We start from the raw sequence: 15985 nt of genomic DNA on the forward strand, positions 1-15985 counted from the left end.
TAGTATAAATGGAGTATGTACTTCAATGGTATGTACTTCATGTATCCCTTATTATAATAGGGGATATATGAAGTACCTACGATAAATGGGGTGTTGTAACTGACCACACTGAATGAAGGCGCAAGTACTTTCCCGCCATTTGCAGCACGTGCTTATCGCCCGCTACGCCAGAATTGGATCAGTTCCGGCTCGGCTGACCAAAAAATCAATTTCCTGATGTTCGGAGTGGAGCTAAAAGTCGTTCGCGCAGTCTTTTTACCAAAACCCTCCCGGGCTCCCCGCCGTCTTCGCTTAGGGCCTCACGTTCCGTATTTGTACTCCTTTGTTGGTCGTTCGGGAGCTTGGACCCGTTTCTCGAACGAAAGCCACGAAAACTTCTCTTCCCTTCCAATGAGACCAAACCGAGAATCAACAGAATGCGGCAACCTCTATCATGTCCGTCGTGTTAGGTTTTCTAAGCAGTCCGATCAGCCTTGCAGAAATTTGAGTCATTTATATTTTTGGCTGATTAGATCTTTCACAGATCCTGCGTATACTTGCAGCATTTTCGTTGTGCGGTTCCTTGTAGATTGTTTGCTTTTACAAAGCTGTTCTCTATGCTTATAACTATTTTTCATATGAACAAAACTTCCTGTTCGGCCTGTTTGTTTTTAAGATAAAATCCACTGAAAATAGCCGGAACTGATCAGTTTCTGGCGTAGCGGACGATAAGCACGTGCTGCAAATGGCAGGAAAGTTCTTGCGCCTTCATCAAGTGTGGTCAGTTCATCACCCCATTTATACTACCGTCCCACCTCTCCACCTACTCCGTAATTCTTCTTATATGAATTTTTTTTCGGATACAATGTAATTTCATTTTATATAAATATACACACTTTTTTTCATTTTTTTCTTTATTTTTGTTTAATTTATTATTATTATTTTTTTTGTATCTTAATTTTTTTTTCTTGTTCTGGGATGTTCCGGAATGTTCCGGGATGTTCCGGAATGTTCCGGAATATTCCATGTTCCTGGTTTTATCGACGGCCAATTCAAGACTTGTTGCAAAACATTAGTTACTTTTTCGAGACTCAAGTCTCTATTAGTCAAAACACATACCAGACATTATCGTAATGGGGTAGGGTAGAGCGACTTCTCACGATTCTGCGATTGAACATTTTGACTAAGACAAAATTAAATTAAAATAGGCCTTATCACGGTTTTCAACGCCATTTTGACGAGTAGGCAAACAGGCTCGAAATAACAGTGTTTGTATGGAAATCCGATGTCAAATAATTTTCATAAAACATCGCTTCTGAAAAATTCATGAATTGGAAACTTTTAGTACTAGAAAAAGGATTTTAAGAAAAAATTTGGAGGGATGTAGCTGTGCCAGAAAGCGTCCAGTCGTGTTTTGAACTTTCCATACATTTCCCTCTATTTTTTTTCCCGCGAGCTATTTTTAGAGCAGTTCACGGCTGGTTCGCTAACAGACAAATGCATGGAAAGTTCAAAACACGAGTGGACGCTTTCTGGCACTGCTACATCCCTCCAATTTTTTTCTTAAAATCCTTTTCCTATTGCCAAAAGGTTCCAATTCATGAATTTTTCAGAAGCGATGTTTTATGAAAATTATTTGACATCGGATTTCCATACAAACACTGTTATTGCCCACTCGTCAAAATGGCGTCGAAAACCGTGATGAAGCCTATTCAACTAGCGGACAAAATGAGACAAAGATTTCACTCGTCTTAGCAATTCAGTAAGCAATGTTACAGCGCTGAAGAAACTCCAGACTTTTTTTGCCTAGAGTTTACAGATTTCCACATTTTCCAAGAATTTTAGACTGTACGAACTCTCCGGTCTCTCTTCTGTGGACTAATCAGTTCGAGGGTGTCAGTTTTTGCGAACCTTCATGATCAATAATTCACACCATTAGCAAACATAACACAAGCATGCTAAATAAATATTGCTACCGGGATTTTTTACCGAATTGTTGTCGAAAACGCCAAGGAATTTTATTCAAAGACGTAGAGCGGGTGCTAATTCGACATTTTTGCTATGGCGTCATTTTTTCTCATGCTAATTAGAGCTATTGTTCTTTGCTGTCCACTGGGATTACAAAATTAGCGTATCTTATTCTGCGATTGAGCATTTTGACTAAGACAAAATTAAAATAAAATTCGACTAGGACACAAAGTGAGACAAAGACTTCTATCGTCTTAGCAATTCCGTAAACAATGTTACAGCGCTGAAAGAACTCCAGACGTTTTTGCCTTTCTTCCAGACTTTATCTTCATTTGGCCTGGAAGACTAGTGTTTACAGACTTCCACATTTTCCAAGAATTTTAGACTGTACAAACTCCCCGGTCTCTCTTCTGTGGACTAGATTTTGCGAGTTTCAGTGTTTGCGCATCTTCAATGATTCACCCCATAAGCACAAGCAAAGCTAGATAAATATTGGAACCGGGATTGGACCGAATTGTTGTCGAAAATGCCTAGCAATTTTATACAAAGACGTCAGAAAACTGGGAATTGATAACGAGTTTATGTAGAGCGGGTACTGATAAGCGTATCTTCCCTAAATCCCACTTTACTCATAATTTTTAATGGATGGCTGAGCGCGCTAGTAAAAATAAAACGGAAACCCACAAAACAACAAGAAAAGAAAACAAACAAACATTCAAACAAAACACGCAAAAACTCAGCATAATTTATCGTCGCCCAAATCCTAAAATCCCATCAGTTTCGAAACCCGACAGCCTTGTCCCCAGTCATCCATGGCGCACGGACGAACTTAAAGTCACCCGTTGAGCTAATCGGGAAGACGCGATAAAGCGCTCGGTCCCAAGCCTCGCACAGGCAGGTCGACTGGCTAGTTGGGTTGAGGAAAGATAACATCGGCCTAAGGGAGGTGACGTCATCAGGTTATTCTTCGGAGCAGCCACGAACCGAGATCCGATTATACCGGAAATTGACCTGCATTCACTCTCTTTCAGTAGTAATGGCGGACGACGTCGGGGAAATAAAGACTTCGAACGTTTGTTAGGATTCGTTATGGTAGAATACGGAGTTCTTTCCACTTTTGTTTCTCGGCGTCTGAACACTGACCTCAAGGATTTTACGTTCGATTTGTGGAAGAAACGTGGAACTATGAAAACAGTCAAGATTTGCTCAGGTAACATCGACCTACGGGAGGTTAACATCGACCTAAAGGAGGTTAACATCGGCCTACGGGAGGTTAACATCGACCTAAGGGAGGTACGTTTTATAGCACCACGTTTGTATCGTATGTGTTATACTGGCACAATCGTACACATGGAAAGCTTATTTGCAAGCATTAAAACTTACAATCTTGCAGGAACTTTTCTAATCATTGACCTGAGTGTCATTTCATTAATTTTATTACCAACTCATAACATCCGCCTACAGGAGGTTAACATCTACCTAAGGGAGGTACAGTGGCTTACAGTGTATATTTTATAACTTGTGTATTATAAAAGTCAATTCATAGACATAGAAGCTTACTCTCTAGCAGGAAAACTTGGGATCATAAGGAGCTTTTCTATCATTGACTTGAATTTCATAAATATTTTCATTTTTACCAACTCATAACATCCGCCTATAGGAGGTAAACATCTACCTAAGGGAGGTTATGGTATTATAATAAGGAAGGATGGACTTGAAGAAAGCTTACGAATCTTAAGGGGCTCTTGGATTTTGTGTACATGCCATTTTAGAATAAATTTATTTATAAATAATAATAATAATAATAATAATAATAATTATTATAATTATTATTATAATTATTATTATTATTATTATTATTATTATTATTATTATTATTATTTGAAAAGCCTTTTAATCTCACTAGAATGAGATAAATGAGTTTTTTCATTTTTTTATTTACACTCTAACATGGAATACAGTGAAAGGCAATAAATTGTTCTCTTGTTGTTGTTGTCATTTTTTTCTTGGTTGACCCCATCAACCTGTAATTTCCACATTAAATTTTGCTAGAAGTGACTGTTTATGTCTGTAGAAATGATAGATCATTTTTCAAAAATATAACCCTTAATATGTCAGAATTTATTTTAATTTGATTTGTGATCTGACTTACAAGAGGTTTGACTGTTTGACTGCTTCATTTTTTATTTGCCATTAACCAAAAAATACAACATAAATACATTAAAGATGATACACAATATTCCTACTAAACTATTTACAAGATGAAATGTGTTAAAGGCTAGGAAGCCTATATAGAAGCCTGGAGCTTATTAACTATAGGCGTCCTGGAACTATAGGATAAACCATAGAAGTTAATGGTACTGAATGAAAATTCCAATTAATTTTTTTTAAAAGAAGAAAAAAAAAAGAAAGAAAAAAAAAAAAAAGAAAAAGGTGTGTAGCTCAACAAAGAGTCAATTTAACTTAGAAAGAAGGAATTTTCTAAGTCTTTTGCCAAACTGATACTTTCACTGTTTTGAATTTCACGACTAAGCGAGTTGAAAAGCGTAGGACCTTGAAACCGAATTGAGAATTTTCGAAGATTAGTTCGACAATAAGGTATATAGAAAAGGTTGGAATTTCTTGTATTATAAGAATGTATCTGGCTTGGAAGAGTAAACATATCGCGAAAATAATTTGGAAGTAAGCTTCTTTTAAAAAGATACATAAATTTACCTATTTGGTATAAATAAATGTCAGAGAATTTTAAAATCTCCTGTTCTTTAAAAAGAACACCAGTATGAGCATCAAAAGAAACTTTAGATATTATTCTGATTATCTTCTTTTGCAGAACAATAATCCGATTTAAATTAGACTGATATGTCGATCCCCACACAGAAACACAATAAATTAAGTAAGGGTAAACTAGACTATAGTACAAGGAGCGTAAGGAGGTTTTGGGAAGGCAAAAACTAGACTTATAAATAATACCTATTGATTTTGATATTTTTCTAGAAACACTAAGAATGTGAGGCTTCCATGACAAATGCTCATCGAGGATAACACCTAAAAATACTGTCTCTTTCACATCTTCAATTGCATTGTTGTCAATTTGAATAGATATATCAAGTGTCTTCCTCCTTTGGGGTGGTCTAAAAACCATAAAATTTGATTTTTTAAAGTTAATGGACAGCTTGTTTGCTCGACACCATTGTGTTAATTTAAGCGTTTCAGAATTCAAGATTCCAGGAAGCAAGTTAAAATCTTTGTGGGGGAAAAATATGTTTGTATCATCTGCAAAAAGAATAAAATCCACGACCTTTGACACGTTACACAGATCATTTAAATATAGAGTAGGAAGAGTAGGGGACCTAGTGTAGAACCCTGGGGCACCCCGCACTTAATTTCGCAAGACTCCGTACTGACACCATTAAATTCCACATATTGTTGTCTATTGCTTAGATAGCTTTCGAACCCTCTCAGTGAAGTGCCACGAGCACCATAATGCTCTAATTTTGAAATCAAAATGTTATGATCAACGGTGTCAAAGGCCTTGGACAAGTCTATAAAAATACCAACTGTGCATTCCTTATTGTCAATGGCGGAAGAGATTTTGTCATATAAACAAGTAAGAGCATAAGCGCTAGCGGTGGAGTGATGCTTGCGAAAACCATACTGATTGTCAGAGAGAATGTTATGATTATTAAGAAACCTTAAAAGACGATTGTACATTACTCTCTCATTGCTTACTACAGTACATTGACAATATTGGTTTTATTTTATTTCTTTTCAGAATGCAATGCTTAAACTGCACAGACCGCTGAAGAAACAGCTACTTCAAAGACACCTATGACTCATTCATTCCACAAAAGATATTCTGTACTCAATTCATACGCATAGAAGCTTACTCTTCAGCAGGGAAACTTGGGATCATAAGGAGCTTTTTTATCATTGACTTGAATTTCATTTTATTTTTACCAAGTGATAAGAATTCCACCTACGTATACAGGAGGTACATGTAAACATCTACCTGAGGGAGGTCATGATGTTTATAGCACCATGCAAGTATGTATTATAATAGGGAAGAATTGACTTGAAGAAAACTTATGAATTTTAAGGGGCTTTTGCACTTCATGCACAAGGCCCTCAAATTTGGAATGACAACCCTCTTGATTTAGGTAATTCGCTTACTATCTGGAATTGTAGACAAAAACTTAGAGATTACTTCCAATCAAATTGTGAATTCATGTCCTTTTGAACTCTCGTATACACGGCTTAGCTTAATTTAATATATTATTTGTTATTTATTTAATTTTTTTTCATTTAAGTTATTATTACTATTATTATTATTATTATTATTATTATTATCACCACTATTATTAACATTAATATTTATCTATTTATTCATTTATTTATTTGTAAACTGTAAAGTAATTGCACCATTTTGACCAATCTCCTGTAAGAATTGTGCCATATAAGCCCCCGGCTTCGGCATCTCAATATTGATTTACAGGTATTACCTATTACCATGCACTCTCTTGTACTATCATTATGAATAAAGAGCATTATATATTATATTGTCTCAGTTGTTCAATAATTATTGTATTCAAACAGAAGGGAAAAAAAGAGAAAAGTCCAAATTCTCCAATGCCAAAGGTACAGTGTAAATTCAGTTCAATTTCTCTACCCCAGCCAAATTCAATTCCCTTCTTCCCAGGCATGGTACATGGTCAAATGCCATGTGGGAAGGTGGGGGGGGGGGGGGGGGGCAAGGCATTTATGTTTTGTTCAAATTTGACTTGTTCTCCAACTCATGACAACGTTCCACCCGTATTTAGAAGCATAGAGCTTACTTGATAACAAATGACATGTCATGAGCTTATTAAACATGAAAATGAAAACATTTAGGGGTGGGCATTTGGATCTTTTGAAAGGCACACTCAAAGGTTCATGGCATGGCTCAATTTCATTTTGACCTTTACTTGAGGTTCTGATTTGTTGACTTACAAAATAATAGCTCTTTATGTCATATCTTTTTGACTCAATAGCCATAAAGGTTAGCAACCATAACTGTAATTGAATATGGATATTTGAAAGATACATTTCAATATCAGGTGAAAGATTAAGTAGAAGAAAGACCCTCAGTTATATTTTTGGGATTTCTTTTCACAACAGCTTAAGGACGGTGCCTACTAATAGCAAAGTATTTTTGCACGGTTTATCACTATGCGGGAAAAGCAGATCTTGGTAGTGGGTATTGAAAGCCAAATTTAAGGAAATTGGGGGTAACCACGCATTTTTTAGAGATAACCAAGCAACAATTATTCTAAAAAGCAGCAAAATACAAAGCAATGTAGGGCGCTTTTTTCCAAATTGAAGCTTTATTATCTCTGAAAAATGCATGATTTCCCCCCAATTTTCTTTTTGGAAACCAAAATCACTTGCTAAGTTCTGCTTTCTCCGCATAGTTTTAAAGTGCCCAAAAATATCCCTGTAATAGTAGGCACCACCCATAGGAAACCCGAGTATCTCCAGATGCACAGAACGTATGCGCAGTAACAGTAGGCACCGTCCTTAAGTTCTAGAAAGGACTAAGAATCTTTCTTCCAATTAAACATTACTTAAAAATGTTGGTCATTTTGTATCTTTGTACTCTAAGTGGTACATATATACCAATCTACACAATTTCCTGCCAGAGAGGAACAAAATTATGACTGTTTGCATCCAATCCATCATTATATGGGAGATCCTCCGTCAATTAACCCTACAAACTTGAATATCAAATTTTACATAATTTTGCCACATGACGAGAGGTCAAGCTTGACAATAACAGTTCAGCAACATCTGTTGTACACAATGTCTTTTGAGGAATTGATGAGTCATAGGTGTCTTTGAAGTAGCAGTTTCTTCAGCGGTCTGCACAGTTTAAGTATTGAATTCTGAAAAGAAATAAAAGAAAACCAATATTGTTAATGTACTGTAGTAAGCAGTCAAACAGTCAAACCTCTTGTAAGTGATCACAAATTAAATTAAAATAAATTCTGACATATTGAGGGTTATAGTTTTAAAAATGATCTATCATTTCAACAGTCATAAACAGTCACTTCTAGCAAAATTTAATGTGGAAATTACAGGTTGATGGGGTCAACCAAGAAAAAACGACAACAACAACAATAAAACAATTGACTTTAATCATCATAACAGCTATTATGCTATTTTAATGCACCTGCATTTTTTCTATTTAAACCCATAACACCTCTCACAGCAAATCTTTATGGCCGTAAAATTGTTTCATTAGATGAATATAAATGGCCCAGCATAGGTCAGTGTGTTGATAATAATATATTATATTCCATGTTATGAGTGTAAATAAAAAAATGAGAAAACTCTCATTAATCTCATTCTAGTGAGATTAAAAGGCTTTTCAAATAATAATAGTAATAATAATAATAATAATAATATTAATAATAATAATAATAATAATAATAATAATTCTTTATAAATAAATTTATTCTAAAACGGCATGTACACGAAATGCAAAAGCCCCTTAAGATTCGTAAGCTTTCTTCAAGTCCATCCTTCCTTATTATAATACCATAACCTCCCTTAGGTAGATGTTTACCTCCTATAGGCGGATGTTATGAGTTGGTAAAAATGAAAATATTTATGAAATTCAAGTCAATGATAGAAAAGCTCCTTATGATCCCAAGTTTCCCTGCTAGAGAGTAAGCTTCTATGTCTATGAATTGACTTTTATAATACACAAGTTATAAAATATACACTGTAAGCCACTGTACCTCCCTTAGGGAGATGTTAACCTCCTGTAGGCGGATGTTATGAGTTGGTAATAAAATTAATGAAATGACACTCAGGTCAATGATTAGAAAAGTTCCTGCAAGATTGTAAGTTTTAATGCTTGCAAATAAGCTTTCCATGTGTACGATTGTGCCAGTATAACACATACGATACAAACGTGGTGCTATAAAACGTACCTCCCTTAGGTCGATGTTAACCTCCCGTAGGCCGATGTTAACCTCCTTTAGGTCGATGTTAACCTCCCGTAGGTCGATGTTACCTGAGCAAATCTTGACTGTTTTCATAGTTCCACGTTTCTTCCACAAATCGAACGTAAAATCCTTGAGGTCAGTGTTCAGACGCCGAGAAACGAAAGTGGAAAGAACTCCGTATTCTATCATAACGAATCCTAACAAACGTTCGAAGTCTTTATTTCCCCGACGTCGTCCGCCATTACTACTGAAAGAGAGTGAATGCAGGTCAATTTCCGGTATAATCGGATCTCGGTTCGTGGCTGCTCCGAAGAATAACCTGATGACGTCACCTCCCTTAGGCCGATGTTATCTTTCCTCAACCGGCTAGTTGTTGGCCATCAAGATAGGAGGACGACACAGTTGAAACTTATCCTGGTAATGCTTTATTTGCTTTTGTCATTAGTACAAGAAAGGTGCCCGCTCATCCTTCTCTTTTGTCAAATCTTATCTTTCAGCTGTTAACATATTCATATTAAAATGTGCTATATATGAATTTGCATTACCCTTCCATTTAATAAAGTCCTGTCCCGTTAGAAATCCCGTTTAATGGCTTCTGTCTAATCCTTCCAATCCCTTTCTTCCAGCTTCCCATCCACTATTTTCTACCCGCTTTCCCACCCCTCCCTTTACATATTTTTCTTAATTCAGCTTGGCAACAAGGCGGTAATGTCTTTGCAGTTTCCTATCTTGTTTACAGTCAATCCACGTCACGCGTGACAGGTACTTTTGAAATTTGAACGGAGTTTTGAAATTTATGTCAGTTTTGAACATCGCCAACGAGATTTCAGAGTTCCCCTTGAAATTTCCCTAGTTTTTTGACGATATAAGGCTATGAATTTTTCTTGACATTACAGCTTTAAGTATTTCAAGAATAACAATTGTTTCCCAAGTATTTTGAATCTTTTTTCCAGTTAATGCGTCTTTTTCGGAAAGATTTCCAGAGAAATGTTCAACATTCCATTCAAATGCCGGACATAACAGACGAATTCGAATGTTAATTTCATTCTTGGAAATACTGGTCAAGCGTGACGTGGATTGACTGTTAAACGCTGTTTTGTTATAATTTAGGGAAGTGATTTCTGGAAAACATTCTTCTTGATTGGCAAAAAGGAATTCAACAAACCGCTTCCACACGCCATGGTGGAAAACTTCGAACCCTCCGTTGAGTTTTTGAATGTTTACTACGCCATCTAAACCTCATATTTTATTTACTAATTTATTAATTTAATATGTATTTCTATTTACTTAAGAAAAGCTAAAAACCTCTTTAAACACCCCAAGTATTCATTTTGAGACGTGGTTTTAACTTCTGAGTCAGTGCATATTATTCTGTACAGGTGGTTTCCAAATATTGATACTCTAGTCTTATACCTTACTCACGGGCTTTTAGGCAACTCTGCCTGGTTTGCAATCGCGTGGTTTTACCTTTCAGTTTGAAAATTATAAAGTGTGACCATTCAAATGAAAGCTACTGAGCAGTGCTTTACTGTGGTGCTGTTTATTATGCTGTACAAGGTGATTATAACTTTTGAGCCCGTGGGTGAAATCCTAAAGTGTGGCCATTCAAATGAAAACTACTGAGCAGTACTTTCTGTTGCTAGCTTTTGCATGTACAGGATCCCTGTATTATATTTTAACATATACAGTTTTTGTCTTCGGTTAATTATGTATATTTCTGAAAACTTATGTAACTTACTATTAACATATAATAACCGGTGCACAAAACGTTTCATTTCGGTGAAATCTGTTGGGAGGCCTCAATCGCGTCAGAAATTCGAATTCAGTTCTAAAAACTAGCGTTTTCATGGGTATAGTCAGCTAAAAGTTTAATAACATGGAAAAGTTAATTCATTTTATTTTCAAAGGGATGAAAAATGTCGTTAAGAGAGCTAAATAAGGTCAGCTGGAATTTTTGGAAAAACCAATCCGAACAGCTTGTAAAATTCGGGAGATCGGGTTCTGTTCTCTAAAATTTTCTTCGACTGAAGAATTCTTCGACTAAAGTATTCAAACAGATCAAATTGTGTTGGCGTACACAAATATGCCTTTTAAGGCCTTAAAAAGGTTTTATTTTTTATAAGAAATAGACCTACAACGATTCCCATTATTTTAACTGTACCCTTTTCGTGAGTTTTAAACGGAACGCGGTGGTTAAAACGTAACTGTTTTGCCAACATGCGTGCTGCCCGATCATGCTTCAGCACAACAAGTACCGTGGATCCAACGCAGAATATTAACACAATACATGACAAGAACTCAAAGATTATCATGACCAGCCAATTGAAAATATCACGAAATACAGGCTTTGAAGAAATGACATAAGGTAACAGTAAAATGTCAAAAACAACTGGGATTGCCCAAGAAAAAAAATCATTTGCTTAACGCGTCGGCTTGTCATGAAGGTCAAGTATTTTAAAGGCCTCACAACGGCGATGTAGCGGTCCAGTACTAGACTGCATAAGTTCATCACGGAAGCGTAACCGAACAGCCACCTTGCCAGTTCCGTCCAAGGTACCCTATGCCATTTGCAGCTACTACCGCAAAAGAACGGGAAAGGAATAACGCTCAATCCAACACAGAAATCTGCCACCGCAAGTGAAACGACGAAGGCGTTGGTTTTGGTGCGGAGCTGTCGTTTGCTGCCGACAAGAAAAATAATAAATCCATTTCCAGCGATTGCTAGAATGGAAAGAAACCATCCTAGAATCCAAAACTAGGTGTCCATTTCTTTAGTCAAGGCACTTTATTCGCTCCCGTAAATGAAACATGATGTGAAAACCTTGTAGTCTTCTGTGGATTGAAATTCCTTGGTCTCTCACTGTAGATTTAATCCATACACACAGCGGAATATATTAAATGCACATTCAGCCGTTTCGCAACTTTAATTGCTTTTTAACATTTACAAATTAGAAAGGGAAGTGCTCGGCCTCCCTTTTCGATTATGAAAATATTAAAAAAACGTCAATAGCAAATTGTTATCGATGACAGTCGTCGTTTGATCACTTACCGGCTGACATTTTGACTTCTTTTTAATTTAGTCCTTCAACTCCTCCACCAATGAAAGAACCATCGTCCACCTTGGTTTTTTTGTGTTGCTTTTCCTCTCTTTAATTACCAAATTAATGGTGGAACTAGTTACGAAACTAAGCAAGTAAACGTGCATGGCAGATAAAATTTTTCAAACTGTGCCCGAGAAATGTCCAAGGCTTCCCAACCAACAGGTGCACCCAAACATCTTCTTCAATTTCGAAATTTAAAACGCCGCCGTAAAAGGGATATTTGTCTACGTTAGCACATTTTGATCTGCTCGAATTCTTTAGGTGAATTTCTCAGTCGCTGAATTTACGAGCTGCTGTTGGCTATCTGAAAATCGAAGCTAACTTTATTTAACACTCGAGACGATCTTTTCAGTTCTGTCCTTCGAAAACGAAAGGGATTAATTTATACATGTTAATTTACTAAAGGCTAAGGTGACAGTTTACCAAAGATATTAAACTCTAGTTTTTCATCACAATTAGATGTTAATTTCTGTGGTCATTTAAGACCTTCCAAACAGATATGCAGCCAAAAAATCCATTGAATATCTTTCAGTTAGTGGGTGAACCTAAAACAGATGTCCAACAGATGCGAAAGACTGGTAACGGAAGGGGATACAAAGGTTGGGGGGGGGGGGGATGCATACACATCCCTAAATTTGTGTCATGAACAGATTAAATTGTGTTACGTACACAAATTGAAAACGTCTTCTAACGCCTGTAAAATGCCTTTGAAAAAAACGACATTTGAAGTATTTCACTTACAATTTTAACGTTGGGCGCCCCGATATAACACTTAGAATAGTTAGAACCAATACTTACTATAAACGATAGATCGTCTAGTTTTCCTTAATGTTTTCATTTCGTAGAAGACCTTGAACAATTCATTGTGTTCATTTGCCTCGCTTGAATGTCACAACATAGGTCACTTTTTTAAACTCGTTGTTTATGTCTCTCTTAAGAAGAGCATCAACTAAAGGGTTAACAGCAGAGTTTAAAACCAAAGTAGGCAGTTTATATTCAACGTCGTCACAACTAGCGCTTCCGAAATAGTCAAAGAATGATACCATGGAACAACGTATGAAAATACCGTTACAGACAAGAAACATCCCCACAACGATTCCCATTATTTTAACTATAGCCTTCTCGTGAGTTTTAAACGGAACGCGGTGGTTAAAACATAACTCGTTAGCCAACATGCGCGCTGCCCGAACCCTGCGCTGCTTTAAAACAACATGTACCATGGATCCGATGCAGAATATTAACATGGCACAAGAGAGGATCCTCTCTTGCATGGCAAGAACTCAACGAGTATCATGACCAGCCAATTGAAAATATCAGCAAATATGGGCTTTGAAAAAATAAGTAAACATAATGGTAAAATTTCAAGAACAACTGGAATTGCCCAAGAAAAGAAAATCATTTGCTTAACGCGTCAGCTTGTCATGAAGGTCAAGTATTTTAAAGGCTTCACGACGGCGATGTGGCGGTCCAGTACTAGACTGTATAAGTTCGTCACGGAAGCGTAACCGAACAGCAACCTTACCAGCTTCGGCCAAGACAACCCACGGCCACGCCATTTGCAGCTACTACCGCAGAAGAATGGGAGTGGAATAACGCTCAATCCAACACAGAAATCTGCCACCGCAAGTGAAACAACAAAGGCGTTGGTTTTGGTGCGGAGCTGTTGTTTGCTGCCGACAAGGAAAATAATAAATCCATTTCCAGCGATTGCTAGAATGGAAACAAGCCATCCTACAATCCAATACCAGGTGTTCATTTGTTCAGTTAAGGCTCTTATCTGTCGATTCCATCAATTTGCTCCCGCAAATGCAATATGATGTGAAAACCTCGTGGACTTCTGTGGATTGAACTTTCTTGCTCTCTCACTGTAGATTTAACTCATACACACAGCGATATATACTAAATGCACATTCAGCTGTTTCGCAACTTTAATTGCTTCTTAACATTTACAAATTAGAAAGGGAAGAACTTGGCCTCCCTTTTTCATTATGAAGATATTAAAAAAAAAAAAAAATGTTATCGATGACAGTCGTCGCTTAATCACTCACCGGCTGTCATTTTGAGTCCTTTATAATTTAGTCCTTCAACTCGTCCACCAATGAAAGAACCATCGTCCACCTTGGTTTCTTTGTGTGTTGCTTTTCCTCTCTTTAATCACCAAGTTAATGTTGGAACCAGTTACGAAACTAAGCAAGTAAACGTGGCAGATAAAATTTTTCAAACTGTGAACTAGAAATGTCCAAGGCTTCTCAACCAATCAGGTGCACCCAAACAACTTCTTTAATTTCGAAACTTAAAACGCCGCCGTAAAAGGGATATTTGTGTACGTTAGCACATTTTGATCTGTTCGATTTCTTCAGGTAAATTTCTTAGTCGCTGAATTTACGAGCTGCTGTTGGCTATCTGAAAATTCCAGCTAACTTTATTTGCACTCGAAACGATCTTTTCAGTTCTGTCCTTCAAAAAGGAAGGGGATTAATTTACACATGTTTACTAAAAGCTGACGTGACATTTTACCAAAGATATTAAACTCTAGTTTTTCATCACCATTAGAGGTTAATTTCTGTGGTCATTAAGGCCTTCCAAACAAATATTCAGCAAAAAGATCCATTGAGTGTCTTTCAGTGAGTGGGTGAACCTAAACCAGATGTCCAACTGATGCGGAAGACTGGTTACGGAAGGGGATACAGAGGGTGAGGGTGCATTCACAACCCTAAATTTGTGTTGTGGATTAACTGCGGTTGGAGCAAAGGTTTGTGCGCTAAATTCAAGACTTGTTGCAAAACATTAGTTACTTTTCGAGACTCAAGCCCGTATTAGTCAAAACACATACCAGACAGTATCGTAATGGGGTAGGGTAGAGCGACTTCTTACAATTCTGTGATTGAGTATTTTGACTAAGACAAAAATAAATAAAATTCGACCACCAGACAAAGTGAAACAAAGATTTCACTCGTCTTAGCAATTCAGTAACCAATGATACAGCGCTGCAAAAACTTGAGACTTTTTTTTTCCCTTTCTTCCAGACTTTACATTCATTTGGCCTGGAAGACTAGTGTTGCAGATTTCCACATTTTCCCATGAAATTTAGATCCTTTACCAATCCCGGTCTCTCTTCTGTAGGCTTGTTTTCGAGGGTGTCAGTTTTTGCGAACCTTCAATGATTCACACTATTACAAACACAATACAAGCAAGGATAACTAAATAATGTAACCGAGTTTTGACCTAATTGTTGTCGAAAACGCCTAGCAATTTTATACAAAGACGTCAGAAAACTGTAAATTGATAACGAGTTTACGGTAGAGACGGTACTAATTAGCGCATCTTCCCTTAATCCCACTTTACTCATGATTTCTAATGGGATTGCCGAACGCGCTAGTAAAAATAAAAGAGAAATCCACAAAACAACAAGAAAAGAAAACAAATAAGTATTCACTCTGAAACAAAACACACACAATTTCAAATACTGCATAATCATCGCCCAAATCCTAAAATCCCATCAGTTTCGAAACCAAACAAACGGCTCTGGACTGAGACACCTGGTGCCAGCCTTGTCCCCAGTCGTCCTTTGCGCTCGGATGAACTTAAAGTCACCCGTTGACCTAATCGGGAAGACGCGATAAAGTGCTCGGTCCCAAGCCTCACACAGGCAGTTACACTCGCTCAAAAAGCGTGATTAGGCTTGGGAACGAGGGTGAGCTGGATGCTAATATAGCTGTATGTGGCCGTTTCTTGCTATTGGCCATCAAGACAGCATAAGGGATCAGTTTAATAAATTTATCCTGGCAATGCTTTATTTGCTTTCATTAAGATATACATAGTTCATTAGTACAAGAAACGTGCCTTGTCATCCTTCTGTTTTGTCCAATCTTATTCAACTATTAACATATTCGTATGAAAATGTGCTATGTATGAATTTGCTTTACCCTTCCATTTAATAAAGTCTCGTCC

General features: G+C 37.0%; 2 long non-coding RNA genes across 2 annotated transcripts; one reads left to right on the forward strand and one right to left on the reverse strand.

Moving 5' to 3' along the window:
- Positions 1–2862: 2862 nt before the first annotated feature.
- LOC146455056 (uncharacterized) lies at positions 2863–5827 on the forward strand. Its single transcript, XR_014859107.1, has 2 exons — positions 2863–3240; positions 5720–5827. It is a non-coding gene; the product is annotated as an uncharacterized LOC146455056 (long non-coding RNA).
- On the reverse strand, positions 5724–9279 carry LOC146455057 (uncharacterized). Its single transcript, XR_014859106.1, has 2 exons — positions 8919–9279; positions 5724–7865 (listed from the first exon to the last, which is right to left on the reverse strand). It is a non-coding gene; the product is annotated as an uncharacterized LOC146455057 (long non-coding RNA).
- Positions 9280–15985: the final 6706 nt, after the last annotated feature.

This window comes from Pavona decussata, unplaced genomic scaffold (genome assembly GCF_977016875.1).
Source record: "Pavona decussata unplaced genomic scaffold, jaPavDecu1.1 SCAFFOLD_286, whole genome shotgun sequence".
NCBI lineage: Eukaryota > Metazoa > Cnidaria > Anthozoa > Scleractinia > Agariciidae > Pavona > Pavona decussata.